This window comes from Hyposmocoma kahamanoa, unplaced genomic scaffold, assembly GCF_003589595.1.
Source record: "Hyposmocoma kahamanoa isolate Upper Pololo Valley unplaced genomic scaffold, ASM358959v1 93, whole genome shotgun sequence".
Taxonomy (NCBI): Eukaryota; Metazoa; Arthropoda; class Insecta; order Lepidoptera; family Cosmopterigidae; genus Hyposmocoma; species Hyposmocoma kahamanoa.
In genome coordinates, this window is record NW_020654810.1 from 6479494 (window position 1) to 6488588 (window position 9095).

The following is a 9095-nucleotide window of genomic DNA, read 5'->3' on the forward strand; positions in this document are numbered from 1 at the left end:
AACGTGCATAAACCTACATAAATTTTTCGTGCATAAGGTGACTGTATCAATGTAGTCGCCTATAAATCGCAAGTGTAGCGATGATCGCGCGTTTTCAAACACGCATTTCCATCGCTGCTAAAAGTAACCGTGTGTAACCACTCGAATGGTCGTATTCTAGAACTCTACTCAATGCTCAAGTCAGGATTTGAGTATGGTTTAAAGCACTCGAAATCATACTCAAGTCCCTGCTATTAGGGTCGTATTTCCAGTGCTTGTGTTTCCAGTGCAATCCTGACTTGAGCATTGAGTAGAGTTCTAGAATACGGCCTTAAGAGTCGTATCCAGAACCCTACTCAATGCTCAAGTCAGGATTTGAGCAGACTTGACTATGATTTCAAGCACTGGAAATACGACCCTAATGGCAAGAACTTGAGTATGATATGATAACAAGTCCTGACTTGAGCATTGAGTAGAGCTCTAGAATATGACCTCAAGACTTAACAATATCTACAAAACGTTGGAACGAAAGTCGTTTTATTTCATTATTTGTGGGTCGCTACGATTCGGAGTACTATGAATTCCTGACAGCATCCATCGAACTAGCTGTGACGTAAAAAGGCAAAGCTTTAAGAAATTAATGGTTAGACTACGAGGAGAAATTTGCTAATATCAATTTAAAGCAAATTAACAGTTTTAGTTTAGTAGTTTGTAATGAATATCATGTTTTTATTACATAGAAACAACTATAAAGATATACGGGTTACCACAGTGAATTTTTGTCATCCAGTAGTCCTATAAATAACCTTCTGTAAACATAAAGTCTTTGTTTCACTATTGTTAACCGACTTCAAAAAAAAGGAGGAGGTGTTAAATTCGACTGTATGTTCTTTTGTTGTATGTATGTTACGCGATAACTCCGCCATTTGTGATCCGATTTTGATGATTCTTGTTTTGTTGAAAAGAGGGTACCTCAGAAATGGTCCCATTTAAATTTGAAGAAAATATTCGACCTCTAAGGGTGGTAAACTAGGGGATGAATGACTTGCGAGGTCGGTTTTTTTTTACCGACTTCAAAAAAAGGAGGAGGTTCTCAAAACGACTATACGTTTTTTTTGTATGTATGTTACGCGATAACTCCGGTATTTGTGAACCGATTATCATGATTCTTTTTTGTTGGAACGAGGGTACCTCCAAAGTGGTCCCATTTAATTTTGAAGAATATCATCCACCTGTAAGGGTGGCTGTTCACGCGTGAAGATTCATTTTTATAAATAGCGCCTAAATTTTATTATAAGAATAAATTATTTTAATGCTTGATTTTGCTATTCTCCAATTCAAGGCGTTTTTCTCTCTCAATATATTACTTTGAGTAGTGAGAACCGATTTTTATTATCTCCTGAATCAAGTCCCGTATAGTGGCGAAGTAGGGGATGAATCCGGGTTAGCTCACTTTCCGGTAACCGATTTCAATAAAACTTGGTAATTATATACAATTCCACGTACTTTTGAGGTTGTTCTTTTAGTACTCTGTACTGAGATTAGGTTATTTAAAACCTTGTAAATGGTAAATTTTGAATATCAAGTGTTATCTTATTATAGAAGCATATACATTGCCTGTGTACTTTAATTCCTTGTATTAAGGGGGGTGACACGCCCTAAGGAGGAGAAGCGGAAAAAGTATTTTGCTAGATCAAATGGTTTAGGTATTTACTATTAAATAACGGTCTTACAAGAAATATGCGCCAAAAAAGGCTTAATATCCATTGTTTAAAAAAAAATTGCTGTTACAAAATCGATTACGAAATTCTTTATAATAGGTATATAGGCAGATAGATATAATAGGTATATAGGTATAGAGGCAGTTATATAGGTATATAACTGCCTCCGTGGCCGAACGGTTACCATGCCGGACTGCCACGCAGAGGTCCCAGGTTCGATTCCCGGGCCGGGAGAAATGTTTGTATGGCTTACATTTATTTCTCTCGTGAGTTTGGGTGTAATTTGTGGTTGTCTATGTGTGTGTCCATGGCACCCGCGACACAGGGTTTCCCTAGTGTGGGGCTATGTTGAGTGTGTGCGTTATTTATTTATTATTTATTATATTCTTAAAATTCAATTTTGTTTCACATTGGTATGTAAAAATATTAAAAAAAACCTCTCCTGCAAAATTTGTTTATAGTTACCGCCGTAGATTACCGCCGACTTAGTGTAAGTGTACACTAAGTCAGCGGTAATGGCTCGATATATTCTATATGACCATAAGACATCTAGAAAAATATGTTGTTCATACATAATTGATGGGCATACTTGCTAGGGCTTTAACATTATACACTGGGCGTTTTTCGCATTTCCCATTGTAGTTTGCTCAGCTCTTACGAGGTTAAAGGAATTTTATACAATGTAACAATACAGATAATAAAGAGTTATTAAATAGAGTATGTGTATATAAGCATTGTTAGTACTTGGAGAAGTGATGGCGGGGTGAAACAGGACTCGACATTGTTCGGTCAGTTTTGCTGAGTTTTGCTTTCCATGCAGGCTACTACATTATGTGCATAAACGTGAGCAAAACATAGTGCGAAAAACCTATTTAAACATCCCATATAATTTATAAACAATTCCAATTATACATCATAATATAAATAAACAAACAAAGGTATGTAATAAAAAAAAAACAACATGTTATTTGATTACAAAATTGTTTCCCATGTGTGTGTTTTTAAATAAAACCGCCATAATCACATAAATGAAGCCTGTACCATCCGACTCGGCTGGACAGCGTTCGGGAAATGACGCCATATCTCGCCATGTCTTGTCCAAAATACCACAGTGTCTCGCGGCAAAAGCCTTCGACCAGTGTGTGTTGCCAGCGATGACTTACGGCACTGACACGTAGGGCCGTATTCCAGAACTCCACTCAATGCTCAAGTCAGGACTTGAGTATGATTTCAAGCACTGGAAATACGACGCTAATGGCAATGACTTGAGTATGATTTCTAGTGCTTTAAATCGTACTCAAATCCTGACTTGGGCATTGAGTAGAGTTTTAGAATACCATCCGTAGTCGTTCACTATGGGCCTCATAAGAGGGCTCAAGGTCACAAAGGGCAATGGAAAGGGCTATGCTCGGAGTTTCGTTGCGAAATGGAATCAGTAATGAGGATATCATAAGAATTACAAAACTTAAGTCGCAATGGGCTGGGTACATTGCTCGCAGAACAGATGACCGATGGCAAACCACCTACAAGGTGGACTGATGATCTGATGAAGGCTACGGGAATCCGCTGGATGCAAGCGGCGTAGGACAGGTCGTTGTGGCATTCTTCGGGGGAGGCCTATGTTCAGCAGTGGACGTCTTTTGGGTGAAATGATAATGAATTGAAAATAATGTTTAATGGCAATAGAGCTCCTTGTGAAGGAATTCGTCTAGAATATTACAACCGTCATACCTATTACCGCCACTGTGCGATGTGATGCGAGCATCACTGTGTCCCGGCTTTAAAGGTGATGGTGAAACTACAGGCACGTAGGACTTGTCAACTTTATACCTCAAGGTGACGAAAGCAGTGGCAGCGCCCTTCAGGTCTTTACGAAACTCTGAGTGGCACTACAACTGTTATGGGTAGGCGTGATACTTACCACCAGGTGCACGTCATGCTCCCCCGTCACTGGATAATTATAAAAAAATACCTGATTCGTGTACCATCATTGTCACAGTTTAAAATTATAAGATGAACGTGGAAAGTATTAAGCTGAGACGGCAATTGTTCCAGTACTTAATCGCAGCACATTTGAAACACGGAAAGCTGTGGTGCCAAGACATGCCACTACCAATGAGCATATTGGCGTATTGGCTATCCTTTACGTGGTGAGAGCGTGCTGGTTTTAATAAGAGGTATGTTGGGATACTGTCTTAGATCCAATTTCATGTATATTGCTAATTTGCTGTTTTCGTACTGATCATAGAGTAAATGATGATGAGTAAACTTTGTTATGCCCATTGTAAAAAATCTTCTACTTCTTCTTTAGTTCAATAACACATAGAGCATGCGGTAGTATGTAATTAGACAACGCAAAGAAAATGTTCGGAACGGGAAACAAAACTAGGTTTACTAAAATTACTATAATGTTCATAGTGATCAATACATTTCATGCTATTGAATTGAATGGAAAAGAGGACAAAATTATAAACATTCTTATATGGACGCCTACGACTATGGAACCGTTTAACTTCATCGATATGGGACAGAAAGCTTTTGAGAACTGTACATTCAAAAACTGCTTCTTGACCGCAGACCGTACTTATCTGAATAATGTTCAGGATTTCGATGTTATTATGTTTAACGTTTGGCAAGTTGGCGAAGGGAACTTGAATGAATATATGCCCTTACCTTCTAACCGATCTGAAGCACAAAAATACTGTATGTATGGCATGGAACCCGCTGGGTACCATCCTGTATCCGAAGCGTGGAATGGTTATTTCAATTTCACATTCACATATAAGCTCTCATCTAATGTTACGATTCCGTATGTGGTGGTCAAAAACGAAAAAGATGAAGTAATTGGGCCCAAAATTGACATGCGATGGAAAACGTTGAGCGAAATGAATAATACGAGTGACTATATAAAAAATAAACTCCAGAATAAGAATATTGCAGTTGCTTGGATAGTATCCCATTGCGAAACACCTTGGCGTCGTGTGTATGCTGACAATTTGCGTGATGAATTGGCTCGTTATGGCCACAGTCTTCATGTTTACGGGAAATGTGGTATTCAGTGTCCTAAAGATGAAAGGATGGATGAATGTTTTGCTTTAATAGAATCAGATTACTTTTTTTATTTATCATTCGAAAATTCATTTGGTGAAGACTATGTTACAGAAAAGCTTTTGCATGCCTTAGAACATTTTACTGTGCCCGTGGTGTTTGGTGGTGCCAATTATGGCAGGTACGTACCTGCAGCATAATACTTATATCAAATTACTACTGAGATGTTCAAGTTTAAGCAGGTATGTAATATAGTGATTTTACTTAAAAAGTCTTGTCTCTCTGTCTGTATCTGTAGTTTTACTAAATTAATGGTGAAGAAAACGATAAAAGTAGGTTTTTGTGACTCATGTTTCAATATGTTAAATGCCAGAAAGGTGTGCGTGACTGCCTTGAGGTTTAAAAATAACAGTATTCTACACTATTTAGAGGTACAAGATCTCGCAATAACATCGTTTCTATACCAAAGTTCGTACAATACCCCAAAAATAGATTGTGGGATAAGCTTGTTCTGCCATGGTGAACAATGGCGCAAAAATTAATATCGGTGATTTTATTATAATTACATCTCTTTATGATTGCAGATTCATGCCGGAAGGAATTTACTTGGACGCCAATGTTTTAACACCGGACAAAATGGCAGAAAAAATGAACGAAATCATATATGACAATAATAAGTACTATGAGTTCTTCAAATGGCATGACCATTATAGTTTTCACTTCTCTGGTGAGGATCGTTACAGTAGAGAAGTTTGTCGATTGTGTGCTTACCTCAACGATAATAAAAAACGTATAAGTATTTTGGAAAATATTGCCGATTGGTGGAACGAAGAATTTCCTCCATGGCCAGTGCTTGAGGAACAAACCAAAGCAGAGAAGTTTTTCACAAATTTGTTAAACATTTTAGATCCGTCTTCAGATTGATTCAAACGTTTTATCTCTTTTATCTTAGACGGTTTTTCTTAATCTCATAGACAAAATAACATTTGTAGATTCCTTGTAAAATGTTACTCTACGTATAAAAAAGGCTGTTTGGAGGATCGGGCCAAACGGCGCAAATTTGAGGACGCCAATGTCAAGAGTGGCTGATGATCATGATAATGGACTATATATGAAAATACTGATTTTATTTTATATAATACTATTCTATGTATCTATAATAATTGTATTGATAATGTAAATAGATAAAATAAACAACTGATATTTATGTGTAAATTTTTCATAGTTATAATTTACTCTAAAATAAATAAAGCACGTTAAAGAATATCTTCCACTTCGGGTTTTTCTTTGGTTGGACGAAATCAAGGCAAAATTAATTTCAGAGGTTGCCGCTCTAAAGATCATGGTGATACTGCAACCAAATCTTTCCTTCAAATCTTTAACCAGGAGTTTGCTTTGAATGATAAGTTGGAGTAATGTGTACCTACTTATTGTTCCTCATGATATGGTCGAAGTGCGATATCTTTCTACGCTTAATGATGGTCATGAGCGTTCATCTTTTTCTACAGCTCATTGACTACTTCTACATTTGTAATCCAGACACGCCATGAGATTCTCAAGATACGGCGGTAAATCAACATCTCAAAAGCCTCTAGCTCCTTTGTTATGTTCTGTGTGACCGTTTAAGTTTCAACGTCTTATAGTAAGTTTAAAAAGGCTGAGCGTTCAATGCGCATTCTTCAAAACTGAAATTTAGAGAAAGAGTATAAACAATTTCATAATGTAACTATTAAGGTACATAAACCATCCCCCTTTTGTGTTCTATCTAACATATTTTTGTAAGTTTATTGTAATAGACTCATTTATTGATATTTTACGGGCAACATACATACGTAACAGACGTAAGACCTAGCTACCCATAGTACAGCGGATTCTACTTTGGGAGCTACACCAATTTTTGTGTCCTTTGAAATAAAGTAATTATTATTAATAAAAAAACGTATTTGTATCATCTCCAATTAATTACATTTATAAGATAAAATCAGTGAGACAGACATACTAATTTTATCTTACTTTGCAAACACTTGAAACTATTATTATTGACATTTTATGAAACTGGAGTTCTATTATTGAGGTTTATTTCCAACAATTTAAATTTTAATCCATTTTTTGTTTTGTGACCCATTATTACCTTCCAAATCTCCGACGACCCTTAAAAACGGAACGTCATTGTTTTAACTGGAGATACCAATTATCTTTCAGACATCATACCGAAAAATCCTTCAACCGGCAGAACGACGACCTTGATACTTGAAGAAATATAAAAATTAATGCCGTAAATACGGGTGAGACAGTCGTTACACAAAGATTTACAAGAAATTCACTATGGAGGACAGTAGTCCAATCGGGTGCAGTTCATTCGAACAAATGACACATTTTTATCAAAATAACGCTCAAAAGACATTCTTGCATTAAATAAACTGTCGTAAGAAATGATACACTTTATATTAACATTTCAGATATAATCATGAGAATAATGTATTATAAATATTCCAATGTCAAAGTTAGGTGCGACAACGAGCGCAGCGAGGAGAAGCAATAGGTTAGAAATCGCATTAAAATTAATCTTATAGAATAGAACTGACACTTTCCTTAGGATGAATTACAACATTTTTGATATGTAATGAATATTCCCCGTAAAGTTTTAATCAATATATTTTGTTAAACAAAAAAGCATTACAACTAGTGCGACACTCGCAGATCACTGAATGGTCTACGAATGCAATATGATAATGGGTTTAGGGTGTAGTATCTAGCTGGGGTTACCCCGATTCTGCAGCGCATTCGGCATGTTTTGGAGTGGGTAAATCGCCTGATTTTAAGACACTGGATTGCGTGCCACATGCGTTCCATATGTATATATCGCACCCTTAGTAATATAAGGGCACAATCCAAAAAAAGTAGATTTTTGGGAAATTTGGGAATTGATAGGGACTTAAATAATAAATGGGATCAAACTTATATAGCTCCATATTTCTGTTATATTTTTTGTACTATACGGGTCTAACTTGAAAGTGTTTTTTTAACTTGCTTGAAACTTATGGAATTTATTTATACATATTTTTTTTTTATTGCTATTTATAATACATTTATCAAAGAACAAATCTGCCAAATTTCATATTTATAACTTAAATAATAAGCATATTATTTGAAAAAATAGGTGTAATGTAGGAATCCAGAATCTTAATACGCGATTTCCCAAAAATCTACTTTTTTTGGATTGTGCCCTTATATTACTAAGGGTGCGAATGTGTAATATGAAATAATTGTAAATTTGATAACGTCAAATAGCTATTTAGTTCTCTTCCTCGACATTAGATTGATATTATAGTCAGGTCTTGATTCACTGTATACATTTTAAGTGTGTCAAAGAACGAAAATTCTCATTGAGCGCAAAAACCGTTTTGTGACTAAATCAAAGACCGTGATGGCGACAACAGCGACGGCATAGACGATGATGTTAATAACACGCCAGATATTCACATTAATTATCTGGTCTCAAATAGGAAATTCCCTGTACTATGAGTATCAGATAACCTCAATTCATTTTAGGGGAACTATCGAGAACATTCGGACCAGAAACAATTTAGAAGAGTTCATGAACCCGGAACCACTTCATCCAGTGCTTACGGTGAAAATTTTTACGCCACTGACTTCATCTGTATAAAATTCGAAACCTTTGGTATAGTCAAGATCACAAATATTTAAATCTTTAAATATTTCTCCCGACAAATTGTTGCAGATAGGGCCAGTTACTATTAATCTTTGTATTCCAGTCACGACAGCTTTATACAATGCAGTGACAATCCACGTTCTTCATTACATTATAGATTCCGAGTATTGTCTCAGAAATACATATTCCACAACTTTTATACATTTCAACTGTTACACCATGAAACCTAAACACTATTTAGCTGGTATTAATATATCATACGTACATTATTGACATTAAAGCACATTATGATCTTCAGATAAGATCCAATCGCAATTTTAAAATGTAAATAATAACAAAGAAATTAATTAAATAACTTTTCATTCTTTCTATTTCATACTTATGTTATTCTACTGTACCACAAAACCCATTGATGGGTCTCATAAGTAAATATTTCATGAGTAACACATTACGTTACTTTAGATGGTCTATGTAGAGATAAATTGTGATACATCAACCCGGCTCAATACTATTGTGTTTGCGAATCCCCCACACTAGTGTGTCTTACCTGCTCTGCTGCCCACCGTGTCCGACTAGCTACACTCGCGAAGATCTGATATAGACAACAAATTGAGGCATAGAAATGACTGCTTACTAGGTCAAAGAAATTTAACACCGGTTTATTGTTTCATTGG

At 36.0% G+C, this 9095-nt stretch overlaps 1 long non-coding RNA gene across 1 annotated transcript in view; it reads left to right on the forward strand.

The window, feature by feature from the left end:
- Positions 1–3863, forward strand: part of LOC113237604 — a 28881-nt gene extending 25018 nt beyond the window's left edge. The window contains exon 3 of the long non-coding RNA XR_003311047.1: positions 3756–3863. This is a non-coding gene — a long non-coding RNA (uncharacterized LOC113237604). The remainder of the gene's footprint in view (positions 1–3755) is intronic.
- The last annotated feature ends 5232 nt before the right edge of the window (positions 3864–9095 follow it).